Here is a 20,111-nt window from a genome sequence, read left to right on the forward strand (position 1 = left end):
TATCCCCTCTCTAAGCATCCGTTGAAAAATCGTGCCGGTATGCTCCACTTGGAAACTGTGACGTCCAAAATAGGGAGACGGAGCCTGATATAATAATAAAACACAAATAAGTAAGCACTTGTGATATGCTGATGATATATGATGATGATTGTCCACTTCATTTGTGAATCCGTATTACTCGGTTGGACAAACGCCAGTCATTCAACCACGTCACGTAGATAGCCGTGATACCCAACCGCGTCTAGCAGTTCGCCGCGGCAGTCAACCGCTAAGACGTTTAACCGCATGTGCGTATGAACCCTCACTGTCAAAGAATCTTTTTATTTACTAAGCCAAATAGGATTATACGGTGATAAATACACATGAAGTTTAAAAGATCTGTTTGTTTTTTAAGGTATATTCTATATATATGTTTCTGTTATAGTAGTATAAGCACATGAATAGTTGACGGAATACTTAAAGATAATGACGGCAGTTATATATAGGTACCTTTTGCAGTAAAACTAATTCGCAGTTCTGTTTGAGAGATTTTAACAATAAATGTTCAGTGTGCTCAGCATTTACCTTATTAATGGCACATATAAAGAAATAGTATAGAAGTTGGTTAATTAGGCACCCTGGCTTATGGGGAAACAGAGCATTATTGGGAAAACTGAATCCAGTTTTTACTATGTCTTCCGATTCTCGGGTCCCCATACATCTATGTAGTACAAGATAAGAATTATCTTGAAACGTAGAGAAAGTTTGGAAGCGAGGTGAGACATATGAGAGTCTTCCACACACCTCACAAAAACAAAACAGCGTTTTGGAGCAGGAATCTACCTCTCAAGTATTATAAAAACGAGAAATGGGGTTTTCGCTTGGGCCAACTGCAGCGGTTTTTTAGGCTAAAAGATATGTAATCCAAACGGCGGCAGCTTGAGTGATTGAAAAGTAGTTGAAGGGCATTGCATCGTGCATCGCGATCTGTGGCGATATCCAGGTTACACTGATATCATTGACTAGTCCTTTGATCACCTAGAAAATCGTTTAGAAGCCGATTGAACTTAATTTCTAGGTTCAATACAGTCGCCACCGGTTTACAATGATGGAGAGGGAGATGAAATCTCGGATGCCTCAGGAAAAGAGAGTTCAATTATGGTCCTGATTCACTCCCTGGTGGTATATAATCCCTTAACTGCACCTACACGTCATCGCTCACAGTTACCTGAAAAGCGCTTCAGCTCCCCAAATTCTTCGTTTGCAATAGTATCAGGCTAGCCTACCACGATGATATGACGATGGCTTGGAGTCTTTGAGTAATAGTGGCGGTTGTCTACTATGTGCTGTTCCCATATAGCAACAGAAAAAAGACCTCATCACAGAACAATCTCAACTTGATACAGGTGTTGAGTTAACTGCATTTCCAGAGTTTTGACACTCTATTAAGACAAACCACGCTTCCTTGATATACAAATTGATCGACACCTTTGCTTTGCCTATTAATGCATAGGGAGAGTACGATGACTTATCAGAATGAGAACCTTGGGTTTGTTGGTGTTTATCTTCTGTCCGGCTATACTTGCCTCTCTTCCCAAATTCAGAGCAATTTGGCAAAGGTCCATGGACCGGTGAAGAGCAAACAGATGTTATCGTATCAGCGTAGTCGAGGTGTTTGAGGAAAGATATCTTCGGCCGTGGAAGCCTTTCAGCTCTCCCGGCCAAGGTGGCACTAAGAACGTCACTGATAACAACAAGGAATAATTTCGGTGGCAAGATTCAACCATGGTGGACACCGCTTTCGCCCTCGAAATTCTCAGACCTTCTACGTCCGACATTTGGCACCATCATAGGTCGTCCTGATAATATCTATTATTTCTTCCGGAATGCCCCTCCTATGTAGAGCACGACAGATGCATTCCCTGTTCACGCTATCGAAATTGTTAAAGAGCAAGTGGAAAGAAGTGACATGACACTTAGAATAACATGACACAGAGTAATGTATACAATAATGCACGACACATATCACAACAAAACATGACAAGCAGTCTGCTTAATATATAAAATAATGCACAATGTAAGATTACGACAAACGACAAACAATTTGTTATGAAAGCCTCCCGCATACGCTAGCAGCATACGACTCCGCAAATACTATTGTATAGTAAAAACGAACAATGTCATGTGCACTTGAAAAAGATGTTCAGTGAAGTTTAGGTAATAAGAACAAACTTCAACAAAGTAAGAAATTAGCTTAGTAATTATAATACTTCAGAAATGTATGATATTTAAGCAAGAGCACCTCAGTCGCGGCACGTATTATTGCCGACCAAAACTGGACGATAGCTCCTTAGCTTCTTCGGGAATATCCTGATCAATTAGGACAAGGCGGTTGCACTTCTGCTGCATCGGTATTCGAGCTGCAGCTATCCTAGCTACTCGTCCTTGGAGTAGACTCCTTCGCAACCCGAGGGTGCTGCTCACACCTGAACTCTGCACACTCGAGATGTTTTGGATGCGTTCCGGGACTACTTTAGCTATTGCCATTAGTGTGGTAAGAGGGCGAAGAGTACTCTCACGAGCCCCAGAATCTTAATTCACTTAGGTACGGAATGTACAGCTTAAAATTTATTTTCATGTTTTCTCAGTTCCTGAAAACAAACTGTAAATTGAACAGACTCATAACGTGCTTAGAGTAAAAGATGAATTCAATATTTCTTCCTTTCCTTTCATCATTTTAAACGGTAGTATAAGTAAATAGCACCAGTTAACTCAACGGCGTCCATTTCGATTGTGAACAGAATGTCCGCTCTATTTATACGATTGGCATTCTGGAGACCCTCGCTACCATTGTCGAGGAGAGCGCGTCCACTCCAGAAACCAATCATAATTCGTTTTCGATAGCTAAAGGTCTTAGGCGTGAGGTCAATCCCTATCTGCGGCGTTGTTGCCATTTCGGTAGCAATAAAGTTTCAAAATGCGCAGGTTGCAAGCCCACAAATATTTATCCCTTTTATTCACCTCTTGTGACCAGCAGGGAAGACTTTAAGTGTATTTTTAAGCACCAACCCACAGGGCAGCATTTTTACTGGCCACAATTTACTTGTTGAGTGCAGGTTTAGAATAGGAATTGTACAAGATGATACGTGCCCCTCCTGTAATCAGGAAATGGAATTCACGGAGCAGTTGCTATGTGTATGCCCCGAATATGGACCATCAGACATTAGATCTTTGGTACTGATATACTCCAACTGTAGCAGATACAATGACATTCATTAACGAAAATGCTGAGTACTCAGAGGCTATGCTCTTCTCCTACACGTAGGTACAATTGATCACATTGATTAATATTGTAGTTCAACCTGAGAAAAACAGTTGCAAGTAAGCTCGGCGCTTCAGGTCTTGAAATTTCTGTTGATTATTTTCGTACGAATACTTCAGCATACTATGGTTTCCTTTGTACATAGCTCATAGTGTATATGCTTTGGATACGTGTGACTATTCACTCCAATATGATACTGACATTTTATGCTTTAGAGTCATCTGAAAAAATTAAAAATTTCGACCTATCATACGTAGATGGTAGGATTTCCACCAAACTTTCTAGGGTAATGTTCCACCCAGAAGAGGCCGATGAAAAGAAGGCTAAACACAGGAGGAGCAATTCAAGTATCTAGAGAGCACGGAATAGCATTGCGCGTCCGTGCGGTAGGGATGTGGTACTCGTGATTCATATATCGGTATTTCGATGTATCGTTGGCGCCTAGATGTTTTTTTGTGTATTTCCCCATCCCGTGTGACAAGGCATAAACAGCTGTGCAATGCTACATTCCGGCAGTCATATGATAGCAACCATGTGGCCGCACATTAATGCACTTTATAACATACATGGCACTAACACCGGAGGCAATGTGCGGAATTTTTTTGTGCATTTACCGTAGATGGTCGAACATGCGCAATGATTTTTTCCACCATACAATTTCAAATAATGTACCAGGCAATAATGTGGAAGGCAAAAAGGCCTCCCACCGGAAAAGAGAAAATGCAACAAAGTAGTCAAAATTATGAAAACAGCGGCATATTTTTAATGAATACCAAGATGGTGAGACCCAAAAAGGATCCGTCTAAGTAAGTCAAAGGCAACTATTCAAACAATTCAGTCAACCGGAGGCTAGACGCTTCAGGTATAAAAGGTTTCGTGTATCCCTGCGTGAGGAACGATGAATGCATGACAGTTCCGTGAGTACATAGTTAAAAATTCAACTGGCCTCTATTTGCTAAAGAATTATCTGCACAAATGCTTTGATCTAGAAAGCAGTGGTTTTATAATAGTTAACCCCAAGACGCTTTACACTAGGAATATTATTAACAAATCTGAAAAAATTTACTTATAAGAGATACAAACAAGTCGGAATACCGAAAGCCGGACGGTTCGGATATAAGGGTTTTATGTTCATCTAATGTGAGAAATTTCCGCTTTACGTTTTCCCATTCGTATATACCCCCAATATATATGTATTTGAAAATTCCAACTCCACCTAGTGTGAACTCATATTAAAGTTCATTTTGTATGATGATGACGTCATACACGTCTTAGAGTGCGGTAAATGCACTTAAAATACACAAATTTCACCTTCTATGACTTTGTTAATAATTGTTGAATTTTTGTGAAACTTCCCACTGTGCACCACTTTATTTTGCGATTTTATTTCAGATTTTTCGGTTGAATGGGTCCTGAAAATGAAACCTGGTAAACTTTTTGGGGCAGAAAAAACTAGTAATTGAGCCCTTTTCTTTGATACCCCACACGACTACATTCTGTGCCTTAGCTAGGCTTGACCTTCGTCAGGGTCACGAAGAGAAATTCGCAGGCTATCGTATCATATCTTTAGCTAATTTATTGGTGTATTTATATTCAGTCTTTGAACCCTGGAAAAAATTTCACGCCCTGTTCCCTCTCTCATCAGCCATGAACGTCGTCCATTTGCTACCAGATAACTGACGATGTAACATGTTATAGTGGTTCCGAATTGGTGGTAGGTAGGCAATTTTTGGCGAAAAGCTAGCACACTGACGTCATTTGAACTCTGATGAGTGGATCCTTTTCCTGAAGAAATTTCAGCAAGGCAATGACTTCGAATTTCAACTCCAGTCGTATGTTTGCAATGTCTACACTAGTTTGCCGTGGTGAGTAGTTCGCAATAAGCTAGCCGTGTTTTTCGAGCCGCTTCCATCCACAGTCTTCCCGTAATTTTTGGAGATCCCGAAAACCTTCACTATATCTAATTGTTCTTTCAGACTTATGTTTAAGAATTGGATTAGTGATGGACTATTGGGCGTTTCATTCAACTGCTCCATTCTGAGCAAATAATGTGGTAGAAATTAATATCTTCACTGGTTTGAAAATATATCATCTTTGAGGATACCGGATTTGAGGATAATAGCGCAAGTGAAGTACAGGGAGCTTTCTTGTATGTCTTTTAATCAGATTCCTTGTATACACACTGCATGTGTTTATTTTAACTTATCGAATCTAAATAAAATGCACAATTTATGACTCAATAACTCAACCCAAAACTAGAACACGTGAATATGAATTACGAAGAGACATGACTCAATCGCAAGAATCGATTTCAGAGCCCGCGATTTATTTACCAACAAAACTCGAATGACCAGCGACCTTTAAGCAAAACACATTGTGCAGCATAGAATTACCTAAAAAATCATTCTTTAGTTTTTGCTCTGAATTTAGTTGAAATACTTCAAAGTTGATATTAGACCACAAGTTCGTCTACCGGTTTGCCAAATGCAATTCCCATTATTGAAATGAGATAAAAAAAAAATGCATATTGTGCATATTGAATAAAACTTATTGAACTTTAAAATAAGCGATCTGAGCTACGTAATGATGCATCTGAATGATATGTACCGTATATATGTGATATGAAATTAAGTAATTATAAAAAAAAATAATCAAATATTCTTTGAATGCGTTTATTGGATCTCGTAATCAACACTGACTTTGATTAAAATTTTGGAAAGTTTCATTTCAACTCAAATGGCTGCAAAGAAGACTCGGCCAGCAGTGTGAGCAACTTAGGAGGAAATTCCTCCTAGCAGTAAAGACTACTTCATTGTAGTCTACAGTATTCACGCTAAGCGTCAGTAGGTGTATACTGTAAAATGTTACGGATAAACTTTGCCGACGAAAGAACGAGCGAGTTTCTAAGAAAGTACTGCTCCTCTTTCGACAATGTGTGGGAAGATGCGCGACCGACCCTGAAGAGGGTTTCCGAGCTACCGTCGTTTTAAAAGTGCTTTCTCTGGCTTCCAGAAGAACAGCGTAATTGTGCTGAGGTCCTCGAATAACCTAGAGTCCTGAATAACCTCAACACCTCTACCTGCTATATTTGGTAGCAAAGCAGGAAAAACTATCTTGATTAATGACCTATGTGATGGTCAGACCACAACGATCAAATTGACCGTAAAAAGCCAACAGAGAGATAAGGATTTTATGGTGCTCTGCTAATTTTCCTTATGATGCACACGAAGTTCCCAGTGGAACATTCATCGGAGCTAACCAATTTGCCAAAAGTAAAGGCATGGGAATAATAGCAGGATGTGATGTTCACGCCCACCATATATGCTGAAGAAATTCAAACATTGTAATGTTATGAGTGGATAGAGGAGGATCAGGTTTGTTTTTGTTTTTGTTTTTAAAATCATTTTTATTTTTAAGAAATAGGTAACAATAGTATATAGATTGGAAAAATGAACAATAAAAAACAATCTTTTAAAATAACAAAAAATAACTTAAATCTAATGGCCACTGTGGGCTCTCAAAGTTTTCGAATAACAATTTACAGGCAGAGAAGAGAAACAATAAGAAATAAAAATCTAATTTTACAATAAGTTGTCGGGAAATGGTCAAAAACCCGACAGAATTCACTTGGCCTTAGTGGCAAATAAAGAAATATAAAAGTAATAATAAATATTTGATCGCTTCAAAAGATACTTTTAACTTAAATTATTGTTCTTAAAACTATCATAATTATATATTTTATATTATACATTTTTTCTTTTTTTTTTCCAAAAACATCCATACAAAAAAAACAAAGAATAATAACGTATGTATTTATAAGTTACAACTGGAGACAAAATCAGCACCCGTTCAATATGTACATATTTACAAAGCCAGACCAAGAAACAAATGGCAGAACTGAGCACGGCCACCGCTAACCGGCATCCCGCAGCCACCAGTACCAAGATTTCTCTTTTTCATCCCGCTTAATATCAATTGCTCTCGCTCTGGAGTATCTCCAGTCGAATCCCGGAGCCCCTACTGTCAAATTCGGGGGGTATTCTATCCTTTTGGCCGTGGCCCGTCTATGTATATGATACATAACCGGATCACCGGCAGAATCAAGAATTAGACCATTCCTGTCAAGATACACGAACGCTTCGGGAGGAATGAAGCCTGTCGTGAGAGTTTTCTCGAAATACCCATCATTTGGGTAGAACGGCTGCGAAACCCAAGGGTTCTCACCATGCGAAGCAGATCGTACTATATGATTTCGAATCAATCTGACGATAACTGTGTCGATTCTTGGCACAGCAGCAGTTGCATACATCACTTCATTAGTTATATAGTGCTCATAGTTTGACGAAGCAATCCTATTAAGCCCTGTGCAAGCACGCAGACATTTCCTTTCAAAGATCACTATTTTCTCCATTTGGCTAGCACTCAAATTAAACCAGATAGCGCACCCGTAGGTGAGCACCGGTCTAACCAAAGTAAGACAGCAAATAATCTTAACCTTCCGGCTAAGATGTGGAACATAAAAGAGTCTTCGAAGAGACATGAATGCCTTGCGAGCGCTTGTTAGCGCGACTTTAACGTGCTCGTTAAATTGGAGACGCTCGTCAAGACGCACACCCAGGTATCTAACGCACTTCTTATGAGGAATGCGCTCAGAACTATCCTCGTTCGCGACAATGTGGAAATCTCTCCAATTCCTTTTCAAGTTCCTACTGGCATACGCCAAGGAATTTCGAAACAGAATCGTTTCACACTTTTGCGCATTGATTTTCATCCGCCAATTGTTCGTGAAGAACTTAATATCATTGAACATCTTCTGAAGTTCAACTTGCACCTCAGTTACCTTCTTGTGCGCCGTGTACGCTATCAGATCGTCAGCAAAGGCAACCAACGACCTTTTAGGAGATTTATTAAAATCGAAAGAATTGAGCAATTCGCCGGCAAATACCGCAAAAAGTGTAGGCGCAGTCACTGTCCCTTGCTGTAATCCATTCAGAACATGAAATTCTCTGCTAGTAGTGAGATTTCCGTCCGTAATGACAAAGCACTTGCCATACAGCATACTACACATCATCGCTACGAGGTGACTGGGAAACTCATTCTTCAGGAGCCTGAAAATCAGTCCATCCAACCAGACGGTATCAAAGGCTTGCCTTATAGACATGGCAATAAGGCAAGCGCCTACGCACTCACCATTGTTAATCCGCCAGCAAATATCAGACGTTACCTTCGTTATTGTATGTATTGTCGAATATCCAGATCGAAATCCGAATTGCGCGTTCGGCAATAATTCCTTCTTCTTTATATGCTCGTTCAAGGCTTTCAATACCAAAACCTCAAACACCTTGCTGATGTTAGGCAGCAAACTGATTGGGCGGTAGCTTTGAGGCCGACATCCTCAAAAATGATAAACTGGCCTGAGGATGTCGAGGAAGGGTGAGAACTTCAGGGGCCGCGCCTCATGCAAGATCTGAGGCGGAAGAGGCAATAATTGAGACTGTGATCCGTCGTGGATCTTCCCGTCCTTGATCGCGGCACTCGGGTCCGGAGACTTACGGCTCCACGCGCGCGGTCGAGCCGTTTTTTTTTCTTTTCTATTTTCCAATTGCGGACCCACGCATCGGAATAGACACGTTGTTTTGTAGTAGTGAAGCGTGAGGGATCAAAGCGCACAAAGGACCCCCCCCCCCACATTCTTGAGCCTGGCTAGCACAGAGGCGTGCAAGAACGTGTCGACTGAGCACTTTGATGGAGCTTCAATCTTTGCGGGCGGACCTTCACGGTCAACTTAGCCAATTTGTTTAGATTTTTGGGATAGCTCTGCCCTCTAGGTCGTTGTGGGCCACTTAGGATGATCGACCTGATCTTCCTATATCCATTCTTATCATTACAAATGGCGCCCAACGTGGGGCCCAACATTTCCTGGATTCAGGCCTAATTTCTTATTTGCAGGTTTTCGGAATCAAGTGGAAAATAGCCTATTCCGGCTCACAACTTCGTTTGGTGGTGTCGGATAGAAAGTCAATAGATTCTCAATATTGTTCCCGGCTAGGCTCCACGTACACTTGCCTTCAGATTTCTAGTTTTAGGTTTCACGCCTTTTTCCCCGGGAGCAAGTGTTCCTAAGCCTCATTTTCCTTTCCCACCTTGTAACGTAGAGTTTCCTGTCCTATCCTTGGTAGAATACCATAAGAGCTAGTCGTTTGTTGTGTTTGTCTTGAGATTTAACGTCTCGTAGGTGATTGCCTCCCAGAAGCCTCTGGATCTACGGGCCTTTGCGGCTATAAGCTGTAAGCGTCCGAGCTTCTGAGAAGTGTCCTTCCCTACCTTGATGTGAAACGGCTATCTCCTCGTTTCAGCATTTGAAAAAAATTAAATATTCTTTCTTCGTAGGGATGAAGTGACGGGTGAGATGAAGCCTTGATGGAATACGGAGGTAGTCGGCTATATGCTGTGCAGTTCCGTCCTCAAAGATTCATATTCACTTTGTTCTCTGACGTCAGATGAGGAAGATTGAATTCTCGCGATCCTTTTTGCTTGTTTTTTTTTATTTAATACTCTACGACGGGGAGCAACTCGATTGTTGTCTCTTCATGAAAAAAAAACACTGTGTGTGGAAGTTTTCTGCACACAGATGGAAAAATTTATGAGGTTGGGATGGCTTTTTGGTCATCCGAGAGTTTTGCGGGAATTGAATATGGAGTTGACAATTTAGGGAGAGAGGAGTCCTCGTAATTCATTTTTCTTTCTTCTTTTTCATTATTTTCTTTCTTTTTCCTTGTTTTTTTTCTTTTCTTTTTCTTTTCGATTGGTTCGACTATTTTAACTTTTCCTTTTTTAAGGTTTTGTGTAAACACAAAACCTTATTAAAATCGGTTTACCGTTTGTCTGTCTGTCTGTCTGTCTGTCTGTCCGTCTGTCTGTCTGTCTGTCTGTCTGTCTGTCTGTCTGTCCGTCACACGCATTTTTCTCGGAAACGGTTATAGCGATTGACACCAAATTTGGAAGAAAGGTGGGAACTGTGAACGCTCACGCATACAGTGAGTTGCATCCTCTTACGTCGAATTTAAGGGGGGGTGCCCATACATGCAAAAGGGGGGTGTAATTTTTTTTTTCATCAAATATAGTCATGTGGGGTATCAAATTAAAGGCCTCGGTTAGTACTTTCTGAAAACGGTCTTAGTTTTGACATTTGTTGGAAAGGTGGGGAGTGCAGGGGGTTGAAAGTGACCATTCCTTTACGGGGGCCATTCTCAGAAACTACCCAACCGAAAAATCTAAAAAAAATCAAGAGGCTGCCACTATATGGTGCCTGGGCTCCGAAATACCTTCCACACTGATATCTGCACAAATAAAGTTAATAATAGTATATTACTAGAATTTTTAGTAATTCGCTGCAAAACCCCCCTTAAGTTCATGCTAAGAACACGAAATTTCGCAACAATATAGGGAGTAATCTAGAGCATGATGTTACCAAGTTTGGTGGAAATCGCACTATTGCTAACAAAGTTATAATACGTCAAAGTCGTCGCTTCTTTGCAAATTCAAGGCTATAAATGTCAATATCATCCGAAAATGGATATTCTCACATAATATTGTATATGCATATATTACGTGCTACGTACTAAGAAATGCACAAAACCTTTCGTACCTGAAGCGTCCAGCTTCCGGTTTCCCGACTTGTTTAAATTTTAATAACGACATGTCACATCGACGAGATCAAGGGTCTCGCGACCTCTATCGCCTTTCTTCTAAACGACCTCCAGGTTAGTGGAGCTCTGCTGAGCTTGATCTGCCAGCACGCCGTGACGACTGATGGTGGCATGAGGCGGCGAGGAGAGATCCTGTGGGTTGGGTTGATCCTTCCATGCGGGATGCTAGGGCGACGAACGCTTCACGGGTTGAAGGAATGGTTCGAGACTCGAACCCGAACACGCACTCAGTGCATCAGGCAGTTCAACATCAGCCTGCTTCAACTCGTGCAGTGCATTTTGAGGACAGACGTGACTATGGCCAGAATAATGACAATTTTTACACACCTGACCATAGACGTAACATTGACTTGACGACAGGTCCGGAGCCCAGAACTTTCACCGACATGATGAAAAATCCGGCCTCAATTATATGTACGATTTTACTGACTCTGACGATGACGATGGATGCCAGGCACGACCGCTTAATACCAAGTCAGCGGATCGTGTTTATTCAATTTTAGCATCCTGGGACCTGGTTTTTGATGGCACATCGAAAACTTTACTCATCAACCAATTCCTGTTCCGCGTGGAGGCTTTGACCAACACAACCTTACAGGGGGATTTCGGCCTGCTGTGTACCTACGTACACACCCCTTTTAGAGACAGAGCAGCAGATTGGTACTGGGACTAACACCAGTCTGTCGGACGAATCGGCTGGACCTCTTTTCGTGAGGCTCTTCGCCAGCAGTTTAAGGATTCTCTAGATGATTGGGATATCCTTGAACTGATGCGAGACCGCATGCAAGGTCCATCCCAAGATTTCGACAGTTACTATAAAGCTGTGCGTTCGCTAGCCAATAGGCTAGAAAATTCCTTAACGGAAGACAAATTGGTAGACGTCGTGGGCTGAGACCTGACGTTCAGAGGCAACTTCTCTATTTTCCGGCTAGTACGGTTCGCGAGCTGCGTAAGTTAGTGCAGCAGAGCGAAATTTTAGAGGAGCGTCTCTCAAGCAGGCTTTCTCACCAATTACACAGCTATTCTGCTGAATCTGAAGAGGGTGTTGACATAAAGAATATCTCAGGAAATCCTCAGTTAGAGATTCAGAAAAGAGATTTGGACTTGGTCTGCTGGAATTGTCGGCAGATTGGACATTCGTTTGAAGACTGTTGGGAGGATCCCAAAGTCTTTTGTTTCGGTTGCGGGCGCCCGAACACTCGTAAGCCCGTATGTCCAAACTGTCCAGCCCCAGTCATCAGGGCGTTCCTGCATTGGACACCAATTGTTTCAAGAAATCCGATGCTTTCGGTTCTGAGGCCGTTGCACGTGAGACTGCAACAATGACAAGCGGCCAGAGAACGGATCTTCGGAGTAGCAGAGATGGCGACGAAAAAACCTCAGCGTTCAACTCTTCGCTTACGCCAATATTGGGTGCGAATAATGCGCAACCGTCGTTTCTACTACTTTGCCATTCTCACGAGTCGGCCCAATAATGATATTCGCCCGTATGCGGATATCACAGCCTTGGGTGAGCGTGTTTCAGGACTGATTGATACCGGAGCTACCGTAAGTTGCTTAGTTTTGGATTTCGCCCGGAAAATTATTAACGACGGTCGGTACAAGTGGGAGAGATTACGCGTCGATCTCAGGACAGCTGACGGGACTAGCCACTCGACAGTAGGCAGACTGTCGGCTGACATCACGTTTCATGATCGGACGGAATCGATGTCGTTCCCCCTTATCCCGTCGTTAACGCAAAATCTTCACCTTGGAGCTGATTTTGTGCGCAAGTTCGGTCTCGCACAGGACTTATTTATACCTTCCATTTGTTCAATCGAAAATATTGAGAACGTCAATAAACACCAGTTGACGACACACCAGCGAGCAAGGCTCGAGGCTGTCGTTGGCAGTTTTCCATCTTTCGAGTCAGAGGGGTTAGGACGTACAAGTCTAACGACACACGTCATCGATGTCGGCAGTAATAAACCAATAAAACAGAGACACTTCTCAGTCTCTCCCGCCATCGAAAAGCTCCTCTACGAAGAGATTGATAGGATGCTGGCTTTGGGAGTCATCGAAGAATCGCAAAGCGTCTGGTCTTCGCCAGTTACCCTTGTGGTGAAACCTGGTAAAGTGCGACTTTGCCTTAATGCACGTAAAGTGAATAGTGTAACAGTGAAGGACGCTTATCCTTTACCTCTCGTCGAGGGAATCTTCAGTCGTCTCCCGAAGGCTAGATTCATTACGAGTTTAGATCTGAAGGATGCGTTCTGGCAAATTCCTCTGGATGAGGTGTCCAAGGATAAGACTGCCTTCACCGTCCCAGGTCGGCCACTCTATCAGTTTGTGAACATGCCGTTTGGGCTCTGCAATGCACCGCAAACCACGCAGCGACTGATGGATAAGGTCATCCCTGCCCACTTACGTCATCAAGTCTTTGTATATTTAGATGACTTGCTGCTTATTACAGAGACCTTCGAGCAGCACCTGCTGCTCTTAAGCGAAGTGGCTCTCTGTATGAGACACGCTGGCTTGACGTTCAAAATCCGGAAGAGCAAGTTTGTTATGAAGGAAGTTTGATACTTGGAGCACATCATCGGTAACGGGACGATTTGTACCGATCCCGACAAGGTGCACGCCATCAAAGATTTTCCACGGCCGAAAACCGTCAAGCAACTGCGGCGGTTTCTTGGGATGTGTGGGTGGTATCAGTGATTTGTGCCAAATTACGCTTCGCTGACTGCACCGTGGACAAACATGCTTCAGAAGAAGCGTCAGTTTTGCTGGTCTGAGGAAGCTATCTTGGCTATCTCTGAAAACGAGTCTCTCCTCGGCTCCAGTTCTGCATAGCCCCAACTTCTCCAAGCCTTTCGCCATACACTGTGACGCAAGTCATCATGGTATAGGAGCAGTGCTGATGCAGAAGACAGAGGAGGGACATGAAGTTCCTATAGCGTATATGTCGAAGAAGCTTACACAGGCTCAGCGAAACTACACTGTCACTGAACAGGAATGTCTGGCAGCGGTGGAGGCAGTGCGCAAATTCCGAGCGTATGTTGAAGGCACCACATTCGAAGTGGTAACTGACCACGCTTTGCTCAAATGGCAGATGAACCAGTCCGACCTTCACGGCAGACTGGCCAGTTGGGCATTGAAGTTTTAAGGATTCTCGTTCATCATTAAACACAGAAAGGATCACAACATCTGGTTCCGGATTCTTTATCTCGAGTGTATTCACCAGCGGAGGTGGATGCTTTGGAGAGAAGTGGGAACAACGCAGACGTGGATTTTGATTCACTACATTTTCGGTCTGCGGACTCAACAAACTCCCTGATCTACAGGTGTGCGATGGATTGGTATACAAGCGAACCAATCATGCTTCAGGAGATGAGCTGCAGGAACAACAGGCTTGGAAGCTTTGGATTCCGGAGGAGCTGACGATGGAGGTGATCACCCGTGCCCATGATCATCCTTTGAGTGCACATGGGGGGGTTTGTAAAACCTTGTTGTGGTTCTATTGGCCTAAAATGGTTTCCCAGGTCAAGGACTATATCCGCAATTGTGAAACGTGCAAGACGTCAAAAGCTCCCAACCAAACGCTCCAACCTCTAATGGGAAAAGCGCTCATCTCCGATCGGGTATTTCAACGTTTGCATATCGATTTGATCGGCCCATACCCCAGATCTCGCGCCGGATATATCGGGGCAATAGTCGTTCTCGATTCTCTCTCAAAGTTTTCATTTGTGGAGCCGATTAAACGATTTACCGCGAACGTGCTGACTGAATAACTTGGAGAAGAGAATCTTTCATGTGTTTGGAATCCCTGAGTCGATCACGTCTGATAATGGGGTACAATTCAAATCCGTGGATTTCAACGATCTTCTGAACCAGTATGGCATTCAACACATTTACACTGCTTTATACTCCCCGCAGGCAAATGCCTCGGAGCGAGTAAATCGCTCACTGTTGGCTGCTATACGCGCTTATATCGGTCCTGACCAAAGAGATTGGGATAACAAGTTGTCATCTATCAACTGTGCTTGCGTTCAGCGAAACACGTCTCGATAGGGACTTCACCCTATCACGTCGATTTTGGGCAAAGCATGGTCACCCATGGGAGTACCTACGCCCTTTTACGACGCCTGAACGCCTTGCCTGATGCGACCTTGGAGATCTGTTCTCAAGATAAACTTGCTTTTCTGAGAGGAGAGGTTCAAGGGCGCATCCTCCAAGCAAGAGAGACACAGGAAAGGGGTTACAACTTGCGATCCCGAGCTCGCGAATTTCATGTCGGAGATGTCGTGTATAAGCGGCTCTTCAACTTAAGCAGTGCAGCAAAGCGGTACAATGCCAAATTGGATCAGAAGTTCGTGAAGGCGAAGGTCATCGGTCGAGTCGGAACGGTTCACCTGGGCGTCGCTCACGCGAAGGACCTTCAGGCCTAACGTAGGTTTGGATCTCGGGCTGCCTTTCCTTGTAAGCACGCCAACACTCAGCCGCTATCAGCAGTGATGGCCTCACTGGTCCTCAGCTGTCTTTCCTCGAGCGGGTCTCGAAAACCCAGCTGTCCTGTAGTGACCGCGGTTGCGCGACGGGAGCGGAATCTCATTCGGTTCTTTCTTAATTAATTTGCTTAAATAATGCATTTAATAATGTGCAATTGCCCTAATGTTCGCCGCAGATTGCACATTATTGAATGCATTCGGGCGAATTGATCTTGACAAGAGGCGAATGATTTGCCGCATCCGCAGGCGCATGCGCATGTTGCCGCAACATTGCCTAGAGAGAGTTGTTTTTGGGGGACTGGAATGGTTGGAAGTTTCGAACGTTGGTGGAAACTCGGGAAAAATTGTCGTTCGTAGAGGACTAGAGTTTTGGAACAGACAAGAAACGAGAGTGCTTTGTTTTTTTTTTGGGAGACGGTATTTGTTGGAAGCTCCGACCGTTGGTGAGAAATTCCGGAAAAATGTTCGTTCGTAGGAAACGACAGATTTTGAACAGCTAAGAAACGTGTGAATTTTAGCATAATATATTAATCGTTTCTGTAAGAATTTAAGCAATACGCCTGCTTGGTGCCAAGTGTTTCATATTTTGTTCGAGAAGGAATCGTCAAGCTATAAAAGTTATTTTTATATAGTCCGCGGTTCGCCTTCAAAGATATAGAATAGTCTTGTCCACCACTACACGCTCACCAATCGGAAGGACAACTGAGACCATAAGAAAGAAAAACAAAAATAATTTAATAATTTAATAATTTAAATTAAATAATTTAATAACTTAATGTTATTTTTAGGATTATCATCATCATATTTAATGAAATTAATATTCAACAGCACCAACCTTCGAGCTCGAAGTTGACGGCTTCAGTTAGTGTTTTTAAATTTTGTTGCATTTCTTATTTTTCCTTTAGTTTTTTTTTCTTTTTTTTTCTTATTGCATTGCATGATTTAAGCAAATTTTTTTCTTTCGCTCTATTTCTTTGCCACCTTACTTATTTATAATTTATTTTTCCTTTTTAATATAAAATGAATCGAGTATAAATCAAGCGTAATTTGAGGACTTCCTCCCTCTTTTTTTTTCCTCCGTGCTCCCGCAGAACCTCTACTTCAAAGGGACATCCTCAAACATGACCAACTGGCCTGAGGATGTCAAGGAAGGGTGGGAGCCTCAAGGACCGCGCCTCATACAAGATCTGAGGCGGAAGAGGCAATAATCGAAACGGTGATCCGTCGTGGATCTTTCCCTCCTTGATCGCGGCACTCGGGTCCGGAGACTTACGGCTCCACTCGCGCGGTCGAGCCGTGTTTTTTTTCTATTTTCCAATTTTAGTTCGCGTTCTGATTATCATTCGATAGGCCGTCGCGAAGTCCCTATTAATATCTATTTTAGAATCCGGTGCGGAACCACGCATTGGAATAGACACGTTGATTTGTAGTAATGAAGCGTGAGGGATCAAAGCGCTCAAAGGACCCCCCCGCCCACATTCCCGAGCCTAGCTAGCACAGAGGCGTGCAAGAACGTGTCGACCGAGCACTTTGATGGAGCTTCAATCTTTGCGGGCGGACCTTCACGGTCAACTTAGACAATTTGTTTAGGTTTCTGGGATAGCTCTGTCCTCTAGATCGTTATCGGCCACTTAGGATGATCGCTCTGATTATCCTATCCACCTAATTACATTACAGTAGTTTCCGAAAATGAGTCCTGTCTCACTTTAAGTGCGTACATTTTGAGTCCTTACTCACGCGGTTTGCAATTCACGTCAAAACTAATGTCACTTTCGGTAAGTACAAATGGAGACCTTTCATTTGATATCCTACACGACTATATCCGGTGAAACAAATTTTTGAATCCCTGCTTTGGATGTATGGAGAGCCCCCTTTAAACACCACCTACATTTATGCACTCGCTGTATGCGTGGGATTTCATACTTCTCAGCTGTCCACCAAATTTCGTTCGCATCGGCTTCGCCGTTTTGGAGAAAAGAATGTGTGACAGACAGCCAGACAGACAGACGGGCAGACAGACAGACATTGAATCGATTTTAATAAGGTTTTGTTTTACACAAAACCTTAAAAACCAATTAATAATTTAGTTAAAAAAATAAGTTCAAAACATGAGTCACACTTTGTCCGATTATGCGTTTCAGCCAATGTATATTAGATTTGATTTGACTCAGGTACTCAGTCACAGCTGAATCCACCGGTATCTGACGTCAAGTCACAATAATGCCCCCAGTGAGGTTTGAACCGCGACCTTCCGTATGAAGAACTTAGTGCCCTAACCACTAAACCATCCGAACAAAATAATCCTGGGACAGAAGACTTCAGGAGAAGGTGTTTGAAGCCAACCTAGCCATTGCAATTTAGAGGCAGCGTGGTTCCCACACCTTTACACAAGACCATCCCCGAAATGATCATGCCTAATATAGCTGAAATCGACGTAGAAGCAGCCCTTGAAAGCGTAGGTAACCGGAAAGTGCCAGGAGTGATAAGATTCACAACTTCTGACTAAAGCGGTTCAAGAGCACTCATAGGCTATTGGCAAATCATTTTAAACAGATGATTGCCGATCAGAAATTAGTTCCGCTATATTTCATCAAAGTGAAAACTTTCCTCATCCCCAAGGAACATCTTGCCCTTCAAAATGTTGACCAATTACTTGTCTTCCTACCATCTACCAGGTCTTCACTTCAGTTCTTTGCTCGAATATCTCGAAACATCTTGATGTGCATAAATTGAAAGCAGAGGAGCAAAAACCTTGCGTAAAAGGCCCCGTGGCTGTAAAGAACAACTTATAATTGATTCGGTCGCTGTAAAGCAGGCTGTTCACCAAAAACGAAATATCCCGACAGCCCACATCAAATATAAATTAGCCTTTGACTCCATATCACATGAATGACTACTGCAAGTGTTACGCTTGTACAAAATCAACCCGAATGTGATTCTTCGCCTCAGAACAGTAATGCAGAATTGGAGCACGAAGCTATCTGTATCAGGAGAGATACCATTCAGGCGTGGCATATTCCAAGGCGGCTCTCTACGCCCTATGTAGTTTTGTTTGGCTTTGAATCCATTATCCCATCTTTTACATGGAAGTAAATACGGCTTCAAAGTCAAACATGGCATATTGTCGAAATGTACATTAAGCCATTTAATGTATACTTTCGACATCAAATTTTATGCCAAAGACGAAAACCAACTTAGCTCCTTGCTAGACATCACCATCCAGTTCAGCATGGATACCGGCATACAATTAGGTTTGGAGAAATGTCAGATAAAAACAATTGTTCGGTGAAAACACACCGACAATGGAGGATATAGCCATAATAACGACGTCTACAAATACCTGGGCATATTGCAAGCAAAACTGCTGTGGCAACCATTGAATCTAAGTTGCTGGGGAAATTTTAACGGCGTCTGGATCTTGTCCTCAAAATTGACCTGTTCCGGAAAAAATATAATCATGGCAATCAACATTCTCGCCATTCCCGCCCTTCTATATACTTTCAGTATGATACAGTAGAGTAATACCGATTTAGAATCTATCAGAGTAGTTCTTGCAAACAACATTATGCACAATAGAGTTGCCGAAAAATTGAGGATCACTATCCCACGTCATTAGGGAGAAAGTGGGGTACTTGGTTTAAAATCATTGTACTACAATCATGTGCATTCTCTTCGAGAGTCTTTCTTTGAGAGACAATCCTCTAACCAATTACATCAAACTACCGTCATGGCAGCTAATAAATTACCTCCTTCGTACTTGAGAAGCAGAGAATGGGATCTTATGTTGAATGTTACTTCAATCCAACAGAAGATCGAGAAACCCATTCACGGAGGTCATATAAAAATTTGTTGTCGCCAAGCATTGACATCGAAGCCTCCAACAAGTGGTTGACTAATGGTGTACTATTCTATGAGCATTCCTAACTTGAATTCAGGATGCTCCGCATCCAATAAAAAATTACAAACGGTGCATCCTTCATAGCTCTTTAATCACTAAATTCAGTTGTTGGTTATGCAACTGTGGATGTTGAGCAGTACGGAGTACACCAGCCGTCATAACTCCGTCTGCAAGATTCTCCATCAAAACCTTGCGTTGAAGCATAACTTAGTGGGAACCTACCATCCTTATTATAAGTATACTCCGCAGAAGATCTTGGAAAATGATCGAGCTTACTACTATGGGATCACACTATTGCCACCGAACACAGTGTTAATCACAATAGACCCGATCTGGTTCTGCTTCTCAAGGAAGAACAAGCGTGTTTCATGATCGATATAGCGGTACCGTTGAAAAACAGCTAGAAATAATCCGGCACTACGGCCCTTTGGTGAACAATATGAAATAGACATGGGGATTACAAAGGATCGAAGCAGTGCCAGGTGTAATTTTAACAGGAGGATTAGTCCCGAAAAATTTACGTAAAGGGCTAAAAATGTTCGATGTAAAGGCGAGACTGTACATAGAGATGCAAAAAGCGGTCATGCTTGCATCATGTGCTATAGTTCGAAGAATGCTGTCCGGTAACACTTTGGCCTAGTGGACTCAAGTCTTGATTCGTATTGTCTTCCATTTGTGATCTATGTACGTATATGTATATGTCTCTGCAGTTTATA

The sequence above is a fragment of the Hermetia illucens genome, chromosome 5 (genome assembly GCF_905115235.1).
Source record: "Hermetia illucens chromosome 5, iHerIll2.2.curated.20191125, whole genome shotgun sequence".
In the NCBI taxonomy this organism is placed as follows: domain Eukaryota; kingdom Metazoa; phylum Arthropoda; class Insecta; order Diptera; family Stratiomyidae; genus Hermetia; species Hermetia illucens.